Below are 23,306 nucleotides of genomic sequence, written 5' to 3'. Positions count from 1 at the left end.
ATAGCCCCGTGCCAAGGAAAAAGTAGGAATAAATGGCAGGAAATTGAGAAACTGCAAAAACAAGGGTGGGTTCAATAGACAATGAAATAAATATTGTCTGTCCATACTGGGTCCGCATTGTAGAATTAATGCAGCTTAGCAACACTTGAACTGCCACCATGGCTTAATCCTATAGAGCCCTGGGAGTTATAGTTTCCCAAGGTCCTTTCGCATTCTCTGCCAAAGGGGTGCATCCAAACTGTAGAACAAATGCAGCCTAACAGGACTTTGACTGCCATAGATCAATATTATGGAGTTCTGGGAGTTATAGTTTCTCAAGGTAATTTCACCTTCTCTGCCAATTGCAGAAGCAATTCAGTCTGACACTACTTTTACTGCTATGGTTCAATATTATGGAGCCCTGGGAGTTACAGTTTCCCAAGATCCTTTTGCCTTCTTTGCCAAAGGGGTGCATCCAATTCGTAGACTGAATGTAGCCTGACACTACTTTGACTGCCATGGATCAATACTATGGAGCTCTGGGAGTTATAGTTTCACAAATTCCTTCCACCTTCTCTGCTGAAGGGGTGTATCGAAATTGTAGAATGTAGTCTGATACTACTTTGACTGCTATGGATCAATACTATGGAGCTCTGGGACTTATAGTTTCCCAAGGTCCTTTTGCCTTCTCTGCCAAAGAGGTGCATCCAATTTGTAGAACAAATGTAGGCTGACACTACTTTGACTGCTAAGGAACAATATTATGGAGCTCTGGGAGTTATAGTTTCCCAAGGTCCTTTCACCTTCTCTGCCAAAGGGGTGCATCCAATTCATAGAACGAATACAGCCTGACACTACTTTGACTGCCATGGATCAATGCTATAGAGCCCTGCCACCTTCCACTTCTTCTCCTCCTCCTTTCTTTTTTCCCCCAGGCATTAATTTAGTGCTAAAAATAAATGCCCACATTTCTCTCTCCGGCAGATATAAAGGTTGCATGAATGATGCCACTCTCCTCTGGAAAACGACGGGATTATTCAGTGCGGAGGAACGTGGGCGCCATTCGCACTGGGTCCCTTTCCCCTCCACTTCCATTAAAGAAAGAGATGCCATCAATGGGCAAAGCACACGGCATGGGAAAAGGACTTCAATATGGACTTGGAAGGAACAACAACAAGCAAGCCTACCCTTATTATTATTATTATTATTATTATTATTATTATTATTATTTGAAACACAACAAGATGGGTCCACAGTAAACAAAATCACTCTGCTGGCTGTTGTATTGGATCACATGTTGGACACTTCCCAAGTGTCTAGGACTATGTTATGTATCGGCAAATAATGCATTTAAATTAAATTCCATTTAAATTGTGGCTATTCTGGTTTTGCAAGACCTGAGCAAAGAGGTCTCTCATTCATAGAGTTGTCATAGTTGTCGCTCAACAATAAGAAACGGTTCTATTCAAAGCTGAGGTTTATGGATCAATATTGGTCCATGAGCCAATGAGTGCCGATTGGTGCCAAGTTTCCAGAGAGGGAGGAAGGAAAGGAAGGAAGGAAGGAAGGAAGGAAGGAAGGAAGGAAGGAAAGAAAGAAAGAATGGAGGGAGGGAGGGAGGGAGGGAGGGAGGGAGGGAGGAAAAACCAAAGGACAGAAGAAGAAAAAAGAAGGAAAGGAGAGAGGGAAGAAAGAAAGAAAGAAAGAAAGAAAGAAAGAAAGGCCAATGGATGGATGGATGGATGGATGGATGGAAGGAAGGAAGGAAGGAAAGAAGGAAGGAAAAAAGAAGGTAAGAAAGGAGGGAAGGAAGGCAGGCAGGCAGATAGGCAGGCTGATGGATGGAAGGAAGGAAAAAAGAAAGTAAGAAAAAAGGAAGGAAGGGAGGGAGGGAGGGAGGGAGGGAGGGAGGGAGGGAGGGAAAACCAAAGGAAAGAAGAAGAATGGAAAGGAGAGAGGGAGGGAGGGAGGGAGGGAGTGAGGGAAGGAAGGAAGGAAGGAAGACCAATGGATGGATGGATGGATGGATGAAAGGAAGGAAGGAAGGAAGGAAAGAAGGAAAAAAGAAGGTAAGAGAAAAGGAAGGAAGAACTTAAAGGCCTAAGGAAGGAAAGAAGAAAGGGAGGAAAGAAGGGAGGGAGGAAGGAAGGACTGAAAGACTGAAAGAAAGATGGAAGAAAGGGAGGAAGGAAAAAAAAGGAAGGAAGAAATGTAAGAAGGGTGGGAGGAAGAAAAGAAAAAAAGAAAAAAAAGAAGGAAGGAAGGACTAAAAGACCTAAGGAAGGAAGGAAGGGAATAAAGAAAAGAGGCATTGGAGTGATACATCTTCTACACTGTAGAATGAATGCAGTTTGGCACCACTTGAACTGCTCTAGCTCAATAATAATGGGATTTGTAATTTGGCAAGGCACAAAAACTCTGGCAGAGAACACTGCAGAACATACAAAAATGACAACGTCTAGGCGTCCGTAGCATTGAGCAAGAGGTAGTTCTTTTGGACTGGAACGGCATTCGTCCTACAGTGTAGATGGACCAAAGGATAAGCCAGAAGCAGCCCAAACTATGGGTCTTTGGGGCCTTGTTTGGGGTAAAGGGGTCTTGATAGGCACTAAGGGAAGATGGGGCATGAAAGACTGCAACAGGTTTGCGCCGACTGCAATCTTTGCTCGTTTGCTTCCTTTCCAATTTGAGGATCTCTAATGATTGGTGCCAAGGACCCGCTCCAGATAACAAAAACGGCGGCAGGCTATAAATATCCCGTCGGCTCGCATTGAATGAAAGAGCGACGTTCTGTACGGAACGCCTCCGCAAGTGACCGCGCTCCGACTGCAAGGGCCAGCGTGCCTCTTGCAAATCACATGCCGATCCAGAAGATTGCGGCAATCGAAACAATTCTTCCAAAAAGTGACATCATTCTCTGGAGTTGTTGAAAACCACTTCTGCAGAGGTGCATCTACACTGTGGAACGGACACAAGTCTGACACCTCTTAGACTGACCATCCCTCAAGGCTATGCAGTCCTGGGAGTTGTAGTTTGCTGAGAACCTGGCAGCAAAGTCAAACTACAACTCCCTAGATTACATTGTACTGAGTTAAAGTACCATCAAATGGCACTCACTCAATTAAAGCATGGATACATCCTAAATAAATGTTTGGTATTGACACCTGCGGCTTCCATAGCAACTGCAGGCAAGGGATGTCCAAATCTCTGGGGTAATCAAGGCTCAAACCACAGCTCAGCAGTTTGACCTTGCTTCATTTGCCATGGCTCAATGCAAAGGGGAGCTGGGAGTTGTAGCCTCGTGACATCTTCTAGCTTCTCTGGCAAAGAGTACGGATGTCTGGCCGAAGGGCAACTCCCAGCATTCCATAGGATGGGTCTGTGGGAGTTAAAGTGGTATCAAACTACATCCATTCAACAGTGCAGATGCATCCTAAATCTCTGGGGTAATCAAGGCTCAAACCACAGCTCAGCCACAGGAAGCCACTAGGAGCAAATCACTCTCCATCAGGGAATGGCAAACTGATTCTTCAGAAATCTAGAGCAGAAAATCCTCTAATGTTTTGAAACATTCCTTGTCAGGAAGCTTTTACACACAGGCTGGATGACCATCTGTCGGGAGGACTTTAATGGTGTCTTTACCTGACAGAATGGGACTGGACTAGATGACCTTGAGGGTATCTTCCAAATCTAGGATTCTAGGTAAAGGTAAAGTTTTCCCCTGACATTAAGTCCAGTCATGTCCGACTCTGGGGGTTGGTGCTCATGTCCATTTCTAAGCCGAAGAGCCAGCGTTGTCCATAGACACCTCCGAGGTCATGTGGCCAGCATGACTGCATCGAGCACTGTTACCTTCCTGTCGGAGCGGTATTGATCTACTCACGTTTGCATGTTTTCAAACTTCTAGGTGGGCAGAAGCTGGGGCTAACAATGGGAGCTCACCCCGCTCCCCGGATTCAAACCTGCGACCTTTCGGTCAGCAAGTTCAGCAGCTCAGCACTTTAACCCACTGCACCACCGGGGGCTCCTATTCTATTGATTCTTTATTATATCTATCACCCCTCTCCCCCCCCCCCCCCAATCCTATCTATCTCGTATCTATCTATCGCTCCCTCTCTCAAGCATAACAATCACATCTATGGTCATCTATCTATGACTGGATGGCCATCTGTTGGGAGGGATTTGGTGTGTCTTCCTGCCTGGCAGATGGAATGGCCTTGGAGTTTCTTCGAGTCTGTGAATCTATTTCTCCATGAATTCTCTTATATCTATGGCCATTTGTCAGGTGGGATTGGATTGTCTTCCTGGCAGAAGGGGGTTGGACTGGTTGGCCTTTGGGGGTCCCTTCCAACTCTAAGATTCTATGAAACCAATGTAGTCACATTCTCTCAGCCTCAAACCTCAATCGTCAGCCTCACGTTTTGTGCAGCATCTCCGCTCAGCCTTGGAAACCGCATTCATCTTACAGTGCAAATGCACCAAAACACAAAGGATACGCTTTGGTTTTAATTTCTTTTTAATCCCTCAAATGAAATGCCTCTTTTTGTAATCAAACGGCATTTTTCTTGGCTAATTTAAATGCTTTAATTGCCACTAATCGGCCTGCCCCTGAAAACCACAATGCACGAGTTTCGAGTGTCGTCGTAATTATCGTTATGGGTTGAAACAGAAAGGCTCGGTGGCCTTGGTTTAAAAGGAAGCCTCGTAATTGCAAACAGAGGGAGGAAGGAAGGGGGCTTTTATGGGAGGAGAACATTCAACTCTTTCTCCTGCAGAAATAATAACTTTTCAGTTCCCTCCCTGCTGTGGGGAGAACAAATATTCCAATGCATCCTAACAGTGTTCTGCATGTGAATTGTGGGGTTTTCTGCAAAAATAAAACAATATGGTGCCGGAACGCTGCACAGTCCTTGCTATCTGCAAAACTGACTAACATAAGCACTAATTTTCAAATAAATTTGAGTCTTTGACTCTCTGTTTTCTTCATTATCCAATTGTTGCAACGATAAATGCAGGCACAACAATATAAAGGCCACATCATCATCATCACCATCATCATCATTAAGGTAAAGGTAAAGGTTTCCCCTGACATTAAGTCTAGTCGTGTCCAACTCTGGGGGGTGGTGCTCATCCCCATTTGTAAGCCGAAGAGCTGGCATTGTCCATAGCCGCCTCCAAGGTCATGTGGCCAGCATGACTGCATGGAGCACCGTTACCTTCCCACAGAAGTGGTACCTATTGATCTACTCACATTTTGCATGTTTTCAACAGCGGGAGCTCACCATGCTCCCTGGATTCGAAACGCCAACCTTTCGGTCAGCAAGTTCAGCAGCTCTTTGGCCATGGGGGTTCTGTGTGCCAAATGTGGTCCAGGTCCATCGTCAGTGGGCGTCACAGTGCTCTGACTTGATGCAGGGTGAACTACAGCTTGCATCATGTGGAGTCAATCCCCCAAACTCTTCCAGTATGTTTAGTCGCTGATTATTTATTTATTTATTTACTTCGCTTATATACCGCAATTCTCAGCCCAAGGGCGACTGATTAGTTGTGCAGACAGAGTTGAAAAGAGTAGGAAAGGGTTAAGAGAGAGGCAGTGGGCAGGATCATGAAAATTCCACACCAATGGAGAGAGTAAGAAACACTGAGATGTCTGTGATGGAGGAAACATATGAAATCTAGGATGAAATTGTCCCCGATTGAAAGCATTCCTTGGGTGGTGGGCAGTATGGTCATTGGTACAGGTTGGGAGACATGTTCATGGTGCCAATTATAACCTGAAATGTCATTGGAGGAAGGGCTTTTCGTGGCTCCTCAGCGTACATACATATTTAATTTTCATGTTTATTAGGTAAATAGATATGGATTATTATTATATTTATTATTATTATTACTACTGCTGCTATTATCATTATTTACTCTGAGCCACTTTTGGTCTCTTTCAGAAAGATAGTTATATAGATTTTTATTATTATTATTATCATTGGTATTATTATTATTATTATTACTACTACTACGACTAACATTATTTACTCTGAGCCACTTTTGGTCTCTTTCAGAAAGGTAAACTGGGATATAAATAATAATAATAACAATAGGAACCCGCTTAGGCAGGTCACCCTCTTGGCCTCGTGCAACGAATAGGTCCCTTCGTGGTCGCCAAAAATTGGATAAGGCTCAAAAGCCACAAAACCCAGATCCTCAGGACCTTTCTTCCTTTGACTGACATCAGGGCTGGTTTCCACGGTGACGCTGATTAACATTATCAGCATCCTCCGGTCCCCTCCTCCCACCATTATAATCAAACCACTTTTAGATGTCATCTGCCAGGAGATGGAGAGCTCTTCTAACCCTTTGAAAGCTAAAAAGGATGAGTGGGTTCAGATTCCTCATCATCGCCGGCGGCGGCAGCATCAGAGTCCCATTTGCAAGCCGGCTTTGAAACTTGGGAGGAGATGATTTCAAAAGATAGAGCGATCTGTAATTATGAGCCCCAATGGTGAAGATTAGGCCATCTCCATATTCAGAGACAGAGATGTCTCTGATCTGAAGAAGCTGCAGGGCAAGCGATCCATCTGTCTGGCTACCAAACGTTTAAAGGGGAGAAAGGCCTAGAAAGCTGGCACTGGATGCTGAGATTTGCAAGCCGCCAAATGCCGTTCCATTTTACAAGAGCAACCTAGGTATAAGCATATAGCTATATGTCTTTCCAATTGGCAAGAAAAAAACTTGCATTCTGCTTCAAATTGCATTCCGGCCTTTGTTGGCACACAAAATCTCCGCTGGCATTGCCCACTCACATCCATCATAAGGTTTTATATATATAATTTTTATTTCATTACTAATCTTAATTACGCATAGCTTGGCAAGTAATTGCATATCACTTGATGCATATACACACATACACACACACACATAATATAGCCACACATGCACAATTTCATTTCATTTCCAACTTTCTGAATTACCAGCTGTTTGGTAAGCAAAAACCATTTTTAAATACATAAATATTCTAGTAGTGCGATTGCCCAATTCACTGCATCTACATGGCAAATTAAATGCAATGGGTTGTTGTCATTTTTCTGGGCTGTATGGTCATGTTCCAGAAGCATTCACTCCTGACGTTTCGCCACATCATCATTTAGTGCTAAATGCCTCCTTCTCTCCAGATTGCAGGTGAAATGTCAGGAGAGAATGCTTCTGGAACATGGCCATATAGTCCGGAAAACTCACAACAACCCAGTGATTCCAGCCATGAAAGCCTTCGACAATACAAGCTAAATGTAGTTTGATACCACTTTAACAGTCATGGCCCAGTGAAAGGGAATTTTGGGATTTGCAGTTTGGTGAAGCCGGTTTTGGTGGAGGACTTGTAAAACTATAACCCCCAGGAGGAAGAATGGGAGAATGAAAATGTAGGATCTTAGAGGGTTGGTGTAGGTTTTTCGGGCTGTATGGCCATGTTCTAGAAGCATTCTCTCCTGGCGTTTCATCTGCATCTATGGCAGGCATCCTCAGAGGTTGTGAAGTCTGTTGGAAGCTAGGAAAATTGCATTTATATATCTGTGGAAAGTCCAGGTTGGGAGAAAGGATCTTAAAGCTGGAAGGAGCCCCAAAGGCCATCTAGTCCAACCCTTAGAAATATGGGAAGATACAACTAAAGCCCTCCAAAACAACGCCCATCCAAACATGAAAGTCCAACTCAATTTCCAATACAGATTTATTTATTTTGTGTCAAGAGCGACTTGAGAAACTGCAAGTTGCTTCTGGTGTGAGATTTGGCCATCTGTAAGGACGTTGCCCAGGGGATGCCCAGATGTTTTGATGTTTTACCATCCTTGTGGGAGGCTTCTCTCATGTCCCCGCTTGGGGAGCTGGAGCTGACAGAGGGAGCTCATCTGCGCTCTCCCCAGATTCGAACCTCTGACCTGTTGGTCTTCAGTCCTGCCAGCCCAAGGGTTTAACCCACTGCGCTACCGGGGGCTCTTAATGTTTAGGAGTAGCCTGTTTTCTTGCTGCTGGAATCAAATTCAATGAATGGCTGCAAAGTGTTTGCCGCTGATGCTCACAAATGGAGCCTAAGTGCTGAATGCTTGTTCAAACCGTGGCTCGCAAAGTGGGGCAACCAATGAATTTTTAACAGGTTGCGTCCAGGGTCCCCTTTCCGGGGAAGGCATGGCGTTGCTTTTATGCAGAGTTTCCATTCTGTTCTCATAGAGTCGATGGAAGGCACTGAACGTTGCATTTAGTGCTAAATGCCTCCTTCTCTCCAGATTGCAAACCATTAAAGAGATGCCATTATCGTACATCGCTCCACTGTCATAATCACTCCACCATTGATTTATTATGGCTCTCTGCTTGGGGCCTGATGCCTGTTTTGCCGCTTGCATGGTCGGCTAATATGGGAAATGTTTTTTGGAGAGAAAGCAATCAGCATGGTTTCTTTCCCTTCTTTTTGCAAGAAAAACCCTTTTTCCAGCTCAAAGCTGTAGGTCATCTGTTGCTATCAGGTAACTCAAGCCAGGAATTCATAAAGTTTTGGGAATCCTTCAGAAGACTTCCCACAAAACCCTAACTTCCTGATTTCACTGCAAAATCCTCACTCTGTCTCTGATTTTCCTGCAATTGGTGTCAAACTGCATCAATTCTACAATGTAGATGCACTCAGAGAGAAAATCCTCTCTTGAGAATCGTTGGACTCTAGCCAAGCTTGTATAGGGTCTTTCAGGCTAAGCTGCATATGCTAGGATTCTTCATAGCTATGATTCTGCATCTTGTTGATAGGAAGCTTCCCACCAATCGGACAAATGGAAAGCTATTTAACCTCAGCAGACTGAAAGCCAAAACCAAGGTCACATCAATGTCTGTTGTAGAACAATACGTTGACGATATCGTAGTTTGTGCTCATTCAGAGAAAGACCTACAAGCCATTTTAAACCCCTTTGCAGAAGCCTATGAACCACAGTGTTCCTCTACCAGCAAAAGGCACCAACCAACCCCTCTGCAAGGCCAGAAATAAAACATAATCGTACAATGCTGGAAAATGTTGAGTCTTTATTTTATTTATTTATTTACGATATTTATATTCCGCCTTTCTCATCCCGAAGGGCACTCAGAGCGGATCACAGAACATACATATGCGGCAATCATTCAATGCCGTTTATAAGCTGATAAGACAGACAACTGTACACATAAAAAGGTATATATAGGCTTTTCTCATCTTTAGCATCTTGGAGGCTTGTGCTCGGTTCCGGTCACCGGGGAGTTGCTGTCACTCCATCTCCCTGCTGAAGAGCTTTGTTTGTAAACTTCCTCCTTTGATCAAATCACCAGAATTTTTCTGGCATTTCCTTATGGGTGCCTTGAAATACCTCCCCGCTTTTAAGCAGTACATATTTATCTATTCACATTTTTATTTTAAACCGCTAGGTAGGCAGAAGCTGGGCTCTGACCTGGGCTTCGAATTGTAAACCTTTCCACTGGTAAGATTTACTGCAGCTGGTAGTTTAACCTGTTGTGCTAAAACCCTGCCCTATCTGCTACATAGGCAGCCACACACACATCAGGCTCCCCTGTTCTCCTATCAATAATGCAGAGATATACTCACGACGGTAACAGGTATCAGAAAGAAATGTACAGCAAAAGAAAACATGCCAGTTTCCCTCTTTTATACCCACTGCTTGTTCGTCATCAACCAGGGACAACGGAGGATTATGCAACTCTCGTCATGAATGTCAAATGGTCATCTCAACTTCTTTGCATGTCCCTTCTGTTCCACATCATCACCCACTTAACCCTTTAATACAAGAATGGGCCAACTTTGGCCTCCAGCTGTGAGGAATTGTGAGAACCAAAATCCAAAACACCTGGTGGGCCAAAATCTGCCCATGCCTATTTTAGTAGGTGTGTGACCACATGTCCATTAGAACTGTATTTTCCATCAGTTTAACACAATAGAGTTACCGTCAATGCACATCTGTCTAATGAAAAAAACCCAAGGGATTCTTTCTATCTATATTGATATATCAAGAAGACTTAAAGCAGTGTTTCTTAACCTTCCTAATGCCGCAACCCCTTAATACAGCTGCTCATGTTGTGGTGACCCCCAACCATAAAATTATTTTTGTGCTACTTCATAACTGTAACTTTGCTAATGTTATGAATCGTAATTTAAATATCTGATATGCAGGATATATTTTCATTCACTGGACCAAATTTGACACAAATACCCGATATGCCCAAATTTGAACACTGATGGGGTTTGGGGAGGGGATTTATTTTGTCATTTGCGAGTTGTCATTTCTGGGATTTATAATTCACCTACAATCAAAGAGCATTGTAAACTCCACCAACGATGGAATTGAACCAAACTTGGGACACAGAACTCCCATGACCAACAGTAAATACTAGAAGGGTTTGGTTGACATTGACCTTGAGTTTTGGAGTTCTAGTTCACCTACATCCAGAGAGCACTGTGGACTCAAACAATGATGGATCTGGACCAAACTTGGTATGAATACTCAATATGCCAAATGTGAACACTGGTGGAGTTTGGGTAAAGTAAACCTTGACATTTGGGAGTTGTAATTGTTGGGATTTATAGTTCACCTACAATTAAAGAGCATTCTGAACCCCACCAATGACAGAATTGGGCCAAACATCCCACACAGAGCCCCCATGACCAACAGAAAATACTGTGTCGTCTGATGGTCTTTGGCAACCCCTCTGATACACCTCTTGCGACCCCCCCCCCCCCAGGGGTTCTGACCCCCCAGGTTGAGAAACACTGCCCTAAAAAAAATAAAGTTCTTAGTATGAAAAAAGCCAGAAGTTGAAGTATGGAACCTTTTCCCCACTTCCATAATTTTTAAGTACGTACATTTTGGGTCGCTGCCTTGTTTCCTATCATTGTGGCTCCTAGAAGCCACTTTTTCCATGCAAAATGCAAAACTGGCTTTAAAATATATATCTTTTACATTGCTTCCCACACACACACTTTGCAGACTTTGGAGGGCTGCAGCAGCCCAGCTGACATCCATAAATTTCCCTTTTTTAAAGCATTAGGATTAAACTTTCAAATGAAGGTGGCTTTTACCTTCCAGGCAGAAACAGACTTGCCTTTTGACAATCTTTCTCTCACCCATTGCCTCTCCTTTCTTTTCTCTTTGCTGCATTTGACATTTCTGACACAACAGTGAGTCACCTTCAAAAGAGGCACCGGGTGCAAAAAGGGCCAAGTTTCTAAAAAGGCTGGGAATTCTGAAATTTCGGACAGAAAAGCTCAGAGATGTTCGGGACATGGGTGGGCATGTCCAACACAAAAGGCATGCAGAAGGGGAATAAGGAGAGGCAGGTCACAAACAAATGCTTTATATTATTGTTGTTGTTATTGTTGCTATTATTATTATTATTATGACTACTACAGGAGACTGGAATGCCAAGGTGGGAAGTCAAATGACAACTGGGATCACAGGCAAGCATGGTCTGGGAGAACAAAATGAAGCGGGACACAGGCTGATAGAATTTTGCCAGGAAAACTCGCTGTGTATAACAAACACTCTCTTCCAACAACCTAAAAGACGGCTTTATACATGGACTTCACCAGATGGTCAGCACCGAAATCAGATTGACTACATTCTTTGCAGCCAAAGGTGGCGGACATCCATCCAGTCGGTGAAAACAAGACCTGGGGCTGATTGTAGCTCAGCTCACGAACTTCTTATTGCTCAATTTAGAATAAAGCTAAAGAGATCAGGGAAAATACACAGACCAGTTAGATATGATCTCACTAACATTCCTAGCGAATATACAGTGGAAGTGAAGAACAGATTTGAAGGACTAGATTTAGTAAACAGAGTCCCAGAAGAACTATGGACAGAAGTCCGAGACATTGTTCAGGAGGCGGCAACAAAGTACGTCCCAAAGAAAAAGAAAACCAAGAAGGCAAAATGGTTGTCTGCTGAGACACTGGAAGTAGCCCAAGAAAGGAGGAAAGCAAAAGGAAAGAGTGATAAGGGGAGATATGCCCAGTTAAATGCGCAATTCCAGAGGTTAGCCAGAAGAGATAAGGAACTATTTTTAAATAAGCAATGCATGGAAGTGGAAGAAGACAACAGAATAGGAAGGACAAGAGACCTCTTCCAGAAAATTAGAAACATTGGAGGTAAATTTCAGGCAAAAATTGGTATGATAAGAAACAAAGATGGCAGGGACCTAACAGAAGCTGAAGAGATCAAGAGAAGGTGGCGAGACTATACAGAAGATCTGTATAGGAAGGATAATAATATCGAGGATAGCTTTGACGGTGTGGTGAATGAATTAGAACCAGACATCCTGAGGAGTGAGGTTGAATGGGCCTTAAGAAGCATTGCTAACAACAAGGCAGCAGGAGACGACGGGATCCCAGCTGAACTGTTTAAAATCTTAAAAGATGATGCTGTCAAGGTGATGCATGCCATTTGCCAGCAAATATGGAAGACACAAGAATGGCCATCAGACTGGAAAAAATCAACTTATATCCCCATACCAAAAAAGGGAAATGCGAAAGACTGCTCAAACTTCCGTACAGTGGCCCTTATTTCTCATGCCAGTAAGGTAATGCTCAAGATCCTGCAAGGAAGACTCCAGCAAGACATGGAGCGAGAGTTGCCAGATGTTCAAGCTGGGTTTAGAAAAGGCAGAGGAACGAGAGACCAGATTGCCAATATCCGCTGGATAATGGAGAAAGGCAGGGAGTTTCAGAAAAACATCTATTTCTGCTTCATTGACAATTCTAAATAAAGCCTTTGACTGTGTGGATCACAATAAATTGTGGCAAGTTCTTGGTGGGATGGGCATCCCAAGCCACCTTGTCTCTCTCCTGAGGAATCTGTACAAGGACCAAGTAGCAACAGTCAGAACTGACCACGGAACAACAGACTGGTTCAAGATTGGGAAAGGCGTACGGCAAGGCTGCATCCTCTCACCCAACCTTTTTAACTTGTATGCAGAACACATCATGCGAGGATGTGCGGGGCTTGAGGAATGCAAGGCTGGGGTGAAAATTGCTGGCAGAAACATTAACAACCTCAGATATGCAGATGATACCACTCTGATGGCCGAAAGCGAGGAGGAGCTGAGGAGCCTTCTAATCAAGGTGAAAGAAGAAAGCGCAAAAGCCGGGTTGCAGCTAAACATAAAAAAAAAACAAGATTATGGCAACAAGAATGATTGACTACTGGAAAATAGAGGGAGAAAATGTGGAGGCCGTGACAGACTTTGTATTTCTAGGCGCAAAGATTACTGCAGATGCAGACTGTGGCCAGGAAATGAGAAGACGCTTACTTCTTGGGAGGAGAGCAATGTCCAGTCTCGATAAAATAGTAAAGAGCAGAGACATCAGACTGGCAACAAAGATCCATTGCCTAGTCAAAGCCATGGTATTCCCTGTAGTAACCTACAGATGTGAGAGCTGGACCTTAGGGAAGGCTGAGCGAAGGAAGATCGATGCTTTTGAGCTGTGGTGTTGGAGGAAAGTGCTGAGAGTGCCTTGGACTGCGAGAAGATCCAACCAGTCCATCCTCCAGGAAATAAAGCCCGGCTGCTCATTGGAGGGAAGGATACTAGAGACAAAGTTGAAGTCCTTTGGCCACATCATGAGGAGACAGCAAAGCCTAGAGAAGACAATGATGCTGGGGAAAGTGGAAGGCAAAAGGAAGAGGGGCCGACCAAGGGCAAGATGGATGGATGGCATCCTTGAAGTGACTGAACTGACCTTGAAGGAGCTGGAGGTGGTGACGGCCGACAGGGAGCTCTGGCGTGGGCTGGTCCATGAGGTCACGAAGAGTCAGAGGCGACTGAACGAATGAACAACAACAACACTACTACTAGTTTAGGTACTCAGTGATGCCTGGGTTAGGGATTTTGTAAACATAAACATTAAAAATATTATTTGTTTGGTTTTGGATGTTAGAAAATGTATATGGATGTAGGTAAACTACAACCCCCCCCCCTCCCAAAACTGCACCTGTAGTTAAAGTTGGTTGCAATGGGTCTGTGTCCCAAGTGTGGTCGAGATCCATCCTCAGGAGTATTCATGATGGGAATTGCAGTTCACATTGCATCCAGTGCTCTCCTTACTTACTTAGGCGATCCCTCGTTGGCCAAGTAGGATAGTCCTCCAGGATCAGTTTTCTGGTGGGTCCGTAGGTGACTGTGGACCCTATTCTTGACCTGCATCTTCTCCTGCAGTGAGGGCATTGGTTTCCAGGTGGAAGGTGGTCTCGGTCGGGGTTGGCTTGACACACCTTCCTCTTGGTACATTTCTCTCTTTCGCCCTCCATTCGTGCCTCTTCAAATTCTGCAGCACTGCTGTTCACAGTTGACCTCCAGCTGGAGCGCTCAAGGGCCAGGGCTTCCCAGTTCTCAGTGTCTATGCCAGAGTTTTTAAGGTTGGCTTTGAGCCCATCTTTAAATCTCTTTTCCTGTCCACCAACATTCCGTTTTCTGTTCTTGAGTTCAGAGTTGAGCAACTGCTTTGGGAGATGGTGGTCGGGCATCCAGACAACATGGCCGGTCCAGCGGAGCTGATGGCAGAGTACCATCGCTTCAATGCTGGTGGTCTTTGCTTCTTCCAGCACACTGACATTTGTCCGCCTTTCTTCCCAAGAGATTTTCAGGATTTTCCGGAGGCAGCGTTGATGGAATCGTTCCAGGAGTTGCATGTGACGTCTGTAGACAGTCCACGTTTTGTAGGCGTATAGCAGGGTTGGGAGGACAATAGCTTTATAAACAAGCACCTTGGTCTCCCTACGGATGTCCCGGTCCTGAAACACTCTCTGCTTCATTCGGAAAAATGCTGCACTCGCAGAGCTCAGGCGGTGTTGTATTTCGGTGTCAATGCTGACTTTGGTGGAGAGGTGGCTGCCAAGGTAGCGGAAATGGTCAACATTTTCTAATGTTACACCATTAAGCTGTATCTCTGGCATTGGAAAGGGATTGGCTGGTGACTGCTGGAACATCTCTTTGGTTTTCTCGATGTTCAATGACAGGCCGAGCTTCTCGTATGCTTCTGCAAAGGTGTTTAGAGTGGCTACATCTGGAGTGCTCTCCAGATGTAGGATGAACTGCAACTCCCATCATCCTAGGTCAATCCCTCCAAAACCCCACTAGTATTGAACGCTGGTCATGATGGGCCTGTGTGCCAAATTTTTGAATCAGATTAATTCCGAGTGGGATTCACAGTGCTCTCTGAAGCTTCTTTCTGAATGTAAGTGAACTATAACACCCAAAATCCATATATCTATCCAATTTTTCCATCTTGGAAAATACATACAAATAAAGATAGATAGATAGATAGATAGATAGATAGATAGATAGATAGATATTTTCACATTTATTATATAGATGATGATGATTAGTATTATTACTGTCATCATCCTCTGCTATGACTCCATGCTATGGGATCCTGGGACTTATAGTTTGGTGAGGCACCAGCACTCTTTGTTTGCAAAACTACATCTCCCAGGATCCCATAGCATGGAGTCAGTGAAAATGGTGTAAAACTGCATTAATTCTACAGTGTAGATGCACCCAGAGAGAGTCCCATTCACAGTGAATGCATAAGAAAGGGAATGGCTTGTGCTCAGAAACCAATGAAAGACAAATGGATGTTCCTTCTAAAATCATGATTTAAATGCAAGTTTTCTGGCAGAGCCTTCCAGATCCAGATTTAACTCTAGGTTCTCAAGCCGTGCTTTGCAAACGCTGAGGAATTGTAGCTCCCATCATTTCCAATAGCGCTGTGGATCATCCAGATCACTCCAAATACACTTATTTTTTATCACATATCAACCGGAGGACAGCAAACAAGCAAAGCACAAGGGATGAGGACCGTCTTGCCGTAAATTCGTTCCAAAAGGAAGAACTCACCCCCCCACCCCCACCCCCGCCGCCATAAACTGTCCCACCAGGACCAATGGTCGTCCTCCCTCACATCTCCGAAACATTTCTTTGCTGGGGACATGCCTAGAATCTGGAAGAGGAGTCGAAGCCAAAAACAATCTGATTGCAGGCCCAGCTTGCTGTGCGTGTTTTCTTGCAAAGGGCTCTAAATCCTGCCAGCGAGAAGTCTGTGCCGAATCGGGCAATCGTTCCACCGTGTTTGGGCCCTCGTTTCTCATTCGGAGGATGTTTCCTACTTAGCCAGACACTTGTCAGTGCCTCTGCAAATTACTGATTCCGAGAGTGCATTCGGAGTTTCAATGTCTATCCTATTAAATCAGGCTGGAGCACAATTGGGTTGTTCTCCGCCTGCGCTGAATAATTCAGCCTGCAATTCAAAGGGTGCCGCTGTCATGTGCCTTCAAGTGGTTTCTGACTTGTGTTGACCCTCCGCTGACTCTTCTGCAGGGTTTTCTTCGCAAGACTGGACTAAAGGGGGGGGGGTGCCTTTGCCTCCCTGTAAGGCTGAGAAAGTGTGGCCGACCCCACGGTCACAATGCAATGCTGTGCAGCCCATCATGCTGTGCCATACGCTGCCATTCAGGGAAGGATGCCAAGGAAGACAAAGAGAATACGAGCAAGCAGAATATAAAGGGCAAGCCAATTGGGAATTACAACTAGCTATTGGGAATAAGGGTAAGCTCATTCAGAGTAAGAGCACACATATACAGGACATAAAGGGCAATCCTACTGGAGTAAGGGCAAGCTCATTCAGAACAAGGGCACACATATACAGAATATAAAGGGCAAATCTACTGGGAATAAGGACAAGCTGACTGGGAATTACAGCAAGCCTATTGGGAATAAGGGCAAGCTCATTCAAAGTAAGCCCATACTTACACAGGACATAAAGGGCAATCCGACTGGAATAAGGGTAAGCACTTATTCAGAATTAGTGCGCACATTCAGAATTAGTGCACACGTATACAGATTGTAAAGGGCAAACCTGCTGGGAATAAGGACAAGCCTATTGGGAATAACAGCAAGCCTATTGGGGAAAAGGATAAGCTCATTCGGAATAAGGGCATACTTATACAGAATATAAAGGGCAAGCCAGTGGGGAATATAGACAATCAAATCTAGAATATGTATGAGACTATTTGGAATAAGGGCAAGCTTATTTACACTATGATAATGACAACAAAGACCATGACCACGATGATGATGATTATTATATATCCTATTTTTATCTCTTTGATTGAGATGCATACAGAATATGAGCAAGCCCATTTGGAATGTGGGTTTGAGTATTATTCAGAATGTTGTTGTTGTTGTTATTACTATTAGATACACAAGATTAGTACACAGCAAACAAGATGACTCTGCTGGCTGTTGTATTGGATAACACATCGGACCCTTCCCACGTGTCTAGGACTGTGTGATGTATTAGCGAATAATGCATGCAAATCCCAGTAAGGTGGCCTTTTGCAGCTGGCAGATGGTAATTTGGTCAGCACCGATTGTGTTTAAGTGCAGGCCAAGGCCTTTAGGCACTGCACCCAGTGTGCCGATGACCACTGGGATCACCTTTACTGGCTTGTGCCAGACTCTTTGCAGTTCGATCTTTAAATCCTCATATTGTGTCAACTTTTCCAATTGCTTCTTGTCAATCCTGCTGTTGCCTGAGATTGCAACATCGATGATCCATACTTTGTTTTATTCCACGATTGTGAGGTCAGGAGTATTGTGCTCCAAAACTCTTGTCAGTATGAAGTCCAAGAGTAGTTTGACATGTTCAATTTGTGTAACTTTTTCAGGCTTGTGATCCCACCAGTTCTTTGTTGCAGGCAGATGGTATTTGTTGCAGAAGTCCCAGTAGATCATCTAAGCAATGGTGTTGTGACTCTGCTTGTAGTCTGTCTGCGCGATCTTCTTACAGCAGCTGTGGATGTGATCCAGTGTTTCATCTGCTTCCTTGCAGAGTCTACACTTGGAATCTGATGTAGACATTTCAATTTTGACTTTGATGGCATTGGTTCTAATTGCTTGTCTAATTGCTGCCAGAATCAGTCCCTCAGTCTCCTTTTTCAAAGTTCCTTTCGTGAGCTACAGCCATGTTTTTTCTTTGTCAATTTTGCTCTCAATTTTTTGTAGGAACTCTTCATGGCGAGCCTTCTTTGGCCAGTTTTCTCTTCTGCTCTGAATTGTATTTTTACGGCATCCATTCTTTGTCTTTTGCACTTTAAGCAGTTTTCTATTATTGACTTTCATCAGTGTTGGTTCCTGACTGCCTTTCAAATAATAATAATAATAATAATAATAATAATAATAATAATAATAATATCCCGTTTTTATCTCTGTGATTCAGATGCATCCACAATATGGCCAAGCCTATTCAGAATATGGGCAGGACTATTGGGAATATGGTCAAGCCTATTCAAATGATTTGTTGTTCTTGTTGCTGTTTTGCATCCTGCTTTTACCTCTATGACTGCGAGACATACAGAATGTGGGAAAGCCTATTTGGAATACAGTCAAGCCTATTCAGATTATTATTATTATTATTATTATTATTATTATTATGCATCACGTTTTTATCTCTGTGACTGAGATGCATACAGAATACAAGTCCATTCAGAATAAGAAGTCCATTCAAAACAAGAAGTCCATTCAGAGTAAGGACAAGTCAATTTGGAATAAGAATAAATCCATTCAGAATAAGAGTAAGTCCATTCGTAATGTCCACAGCTGTGGGCCACAGTCATTAAAGTGGTGCAGAACTGCTATAACTTTGCAGTGTGGATACATCTTGAATATATATATATTTCAGAAACAGATTGCTGATGCTATTGACAAGCTGCCGTCGGCCTTTGTGGAATTCTGCCCACCTAACCAAAAAAAAAAAAAAAAAGGAACGCGGCTGAAGGTTAATTGGGATTTTCTTGCTCCGTCGGCGTTATTTCCGTACATCTGGCCATTAAAACACAGGAAGCGGTGCCAAGTTCTGCCGATTTCCCTGGAGAACGCCGGCCCCAAATCAGGATTCTTGCTCTGTCTCTGTAGAAGAACACATCCTTTCCTCATTAACTGCAAACGCTTATGTTTTGGGAACGAATAAAGCAAAATGCTGCAAAGCCGCTTGTCCCCAAATTGACACAAACCTGTGGCTTTTGACCTGCTCATTTAATGGGATTTGAGCCTGTTCAGTTTTATAAACCATTTCCAAGCTTTGAATGTTGTTACTGTTTACAAACGCTGCTCATACACCTCTGCAATCCTCCAGCCCTATAGAGTGGTACATATATCAATACATCTATATCCATGGTTCCATTTATCCACATCTGGCAAAAAATGCCCTCGCTAAGCCTATTCTAGATTATCCTCCAGGATTGCACTGCAGCTACATCTATCTATCTGTCTGTCTGTCCATTCATCTCTCTATCCATCCATAAATCCAAACCTGAATCCATCTACACATTCATCTATCCATTCATAAATCCGTGAATCCATGGATCTATCAATTCATTCATAAATCTATAAATCCATCAATTCATGCATCTATCTATCCATCCATTCATGCATCTATCCATCCATCCATCCTTCCATCTACTAATCTCTTCCTCTTTTTGTATGTATGTATATGTATCTGTGTGTGTAGAGAGAAAGAGAGATGGATGGATGGATACACACACACACATATATATATACATACACACACACACACACACAGAGAGAGATGGATGAATTGATAGATACATGCATAGATGAATATATATATATATATATATATATATTCATCCATGCATCCATCCATCTCTCTCTCTCTCTCTCTATATATATATATATATATCCATCCATCCTTACTCCAGCAAAGGATCACCGCCTTGTCGGGGCGCTGGAGCTTGAGCACCTCAATGATGTCATGAGCGAAACCGTGAAGGGACACCCAAGACGGGACGGTTGTGGCAGAGAGGTCAGACCAAGCGTGATCCCTGGGGAAGGCAATGGCAAACCACTCCAGTATCCTTGCCAAGAAAACTAAATGGACCAGTACAACCAGAGATATGTCGGTATGCCATTGGAAGATGGGACTCCCAGGTCGGAAGATGGCCAAAATGCTACTGGGGAGGAGCAGAGGATAAGTTCAACTAGCCCCAGATGTGATGACGCAGCTAGCTCAAAGCCGAAAGGAAGGCTAGCGGCCGACGGTACTGGAGGTGAACGACGAATCCGATGCTCTAAAGATCAACACACCATAGGAACCTGGAATGTAAGATCTATGAGCCAGGGCAAATTGGATGTTGTTATTGGTGAGATGTCAAGACTAAAGATAGACATTCTGGGGGTCAGCGAACTGAAATGGACTGGAATGGGCCACTTCACATCAGATGACCACCAGATCTACTACTGCGGACAAGAGGAACATCGAAGAAATGGAGTAGCCTTCATAATTAATAAGAAATTCGCTAAAGCGGTGCTTGGATACAACCCAAAAAATGACAGAATGATCTCAATTCGAGTGCAAGGAAAGCCTTTCAACATTACAGTGATCCAAATATACGCCCCAACCACAGCTGCTGAAGAAGCAGAAGTAGATCAGTTCTATGAGGATCTGCAGGACCTACTGGATAATACACCAAAAAGAGACATTATTTTCATTACAGGAGACTGGAATGCCAAGGTGGGAAGTCAAATGACAACTGGGATCACAGGCAAGCATGGTCTGGGAGAACAAAATGAAGCGGGACGCAGGCTGATAGAATTTTGCCAGGAAAACTCGCTGTGTATAACGAATACTCTCTTCCAACAACCTAAAAGACGGCTTTATACATGGACCTCGCCAGATGGTCAACACCGAAATCAGATTGACTACATCCTTTGCAGCCAAAGGTGGCGGACATCCATCCAGTCGGTGAAAACAAGACCTGGGGCTGACTGTAGCTCGGATCACGAACTTCTTATTGCCCAATTTAGAATAAAACTAAAGAGATCAGGGAAAATACACAGACCAGTTAGATATGATCTCACTAACATTCCTAGCGAATATACAGTGGAAGTGAAGAACAGATTTGAAGGACTAGATTTAGTAAACAGAGTCCCAGAAGAACTATGGACAGAAGTCCGAGACATTGTTCAGGAGGCGGCAACAAAGTACGTTCCAAAGAAAAAGAAAACCAAGAAGGCAAAATGGTTGTCTGCTGAGACACTGGAAGTAGCCCAAGAAAGGAGGAAAGCAAAAGGAAACAGGGATAAGGGGAGATATGCCCAGTTAAATACGCAATTCCAGAGGTTAGCCAGAAGAGATAAGGAACTATTTTTAAATAAGCAATGCATGGAAGTGGAAGAAGACAACAGAATAGGAAGGACAAGAGACCTCTTCCAGAAAATTAGAAACATTGGAGGTAAATTTCAGACAAAAATTGGTATGATAAGAAACAAAGATGGCAGGGACCTAACAGAAGCTGAAGAGATCAAGAGAAGGTGGCGAGACTATACAGAAGATCTGTATAGGAAGGATAATAATATTGAGGATAGTTTTGACGGTGTGGTGAATGAATTAGAACCAGACATCCTGAGGAGTGAGGTGGAATGGGCCTTAAGAAGCATTGCTAACAACAAGGCAGCAGGAGACGACGGGATCCCAGCTGAACTGTTTAAAATCTTAAAAGATGATGCTGTCAAGGTGATGCATGCCATTTGCCAGCAAATATGGAAAACACAAGAATGGCCATCAGACTGGAAAAAATCAACTTATATCCCCATACCAAAAAAGGGAAATGCAAAAGACTGCTCCAACTTCCGTACAGTGGCCCTTATTTCTCATGCCAGTAAGGTAATGCTCAAGATCCTGCAAGGAAGACTCCAGCAATACATGGAGCGAGAGTTGCCAGATGTTCAGGCTGGGTTTAGAAAAGGTAGAGGAACGAGAGACCAAATTGCCAATATCCGCTGGATAATGGAGAAAAGCAGGGAGTTTCAGAAAAACATCTACTTCTGCTTCATTGACTATTCTAAAGCCTTTGACTGTGTGGATCATAATAAATTGTGGCAAGTTCTTAGTGGGATGGGCATCCCAAGCCACCTGGTCTCTCTCCTGAGGAATCTGTACAAGGACCAAGTAGCAACAGTCAGAACTGACCACGGAACAACAGACTGGTTCAAGATTGGGAAAGGCGTACGGCAAGGCTGCATCCTCTCACCCAACCTTTTTAACTTGTATGCAGAACACATCATGCGATGTGCGGGGCTGGATGAATGCAAAGCTGGGGTGAAAATTGCTGGAAGAAACATTAACAACCTCAGATATGCAGATGACACCACTCTGATGGCCGAAAGTGAGGAGGAGCTGAGGAACCTTCTAATCAAGGTGAAAGAAGAAAGCGCAAAAGCCGGGTTGCAGCTAAACGTCAAAAAAACCAAGATTATGGCAACAAGAATGATTGACAACTGGGAAATAGAGGGAGAAACCGTGGAGGCCGTGACAGACTTTGTATTTCTAGGTGCAAAGATTACTGCAGATGCAGACTGTGGCCAGGAAATCAGAAGACGCTTACTTCTTGGGAGGAGAGCAATGTCCAATCTCGATAAAATAGTAAAGAGTAGAGACATCAGACTGGCAACAAAGATCCGCCTAGTCAAAGCCATGGTATTCCCTGTAGTCACCTACGGATGTGAGAGCTGGACCTTAGGGAAGGCTGAGCGAAGGAAGATCGATGCTTTTGAACTGTGGTGCTGGAGGAAAGTTCTGAGAGTGCCTTGGACTGCGAGAAGATCCAACCAGTCCATCCTCCAGGAAATAAAGCCCGACTGCTCACTGGAGGGAAAGATACTAGAGACAAAGTTGAAGTACTTTGGCCACATCATGAGGAGACAGGAAAGCCTAGAGAAGACAATTATGCTGGGGAAAGTGGAAGGCAAAAGGAAGAGGGGCCGACCAAGGGCAAGATGGATGGATGGCATCCTTGAAGTGACTGGACTGACCTTGAGAGAGCTGAGGGTGGTAACGGCCGACAGGGAGCTCTGGCGTGGGCTGGTCCATGAGGTCACGAAGAGTCGGAGACGACTGAACGAATGAACAACAATCCATCCTTAATCCATGAATCTATCCATTCATTCACATATCTACAAATTCATCAATTCATGCACCTAACCATCCATCCATTCATAAATCCATCAATCCATCTGTCTATCCACCCATCCATCTGTCTATCTGTCCATAAACCCATGCATGCATGCATCTACACATTCATCCATCCATCCATAAATCCATGCATCTAACCATTCATTCATATATCCATAAATATATCAATTCATGCACCTATCTATCCATCCGTCCACCAATCTATCCATGTATAAATCCATCCTTACATCCATCCATCCATTCATCTCTCTCTCTCTCTCTCTCTCTC

At 43.8% G+C, this 23,306-nt stretch overlaps 1 protein-coding gene across 1 annotated transcript in view; it reads right to left on the bottom strand.

Moving 5' to 3' along the window:
• The window catches only part of RAB26 (RAB26, member RAS oncogene family), a 95,563-nt gene that overhangs the window by 59,062 nt on the left and 13,195 nt on the right, over window positions 1-23,306 (bottom strand). The window lies entirely within an intron of this gene.

Source organism: Anolis sagrei, chromosome X (assembly GCF_037176765.1).
Source record: "Anolis sagrei isolate rAnoSag1 chromosome X, rAnoSag1.mat, whole genome shotgun sequence".
Lineage (NCBI taxonomy): Eukaryota > Metazoa > Chordata > Lepidosauria > Squamata > Dactyloidae > Anolis > Anolis sagrei.
This window is presented reverse-complemented; position numbering and strand designations above follow the sequence as displayed.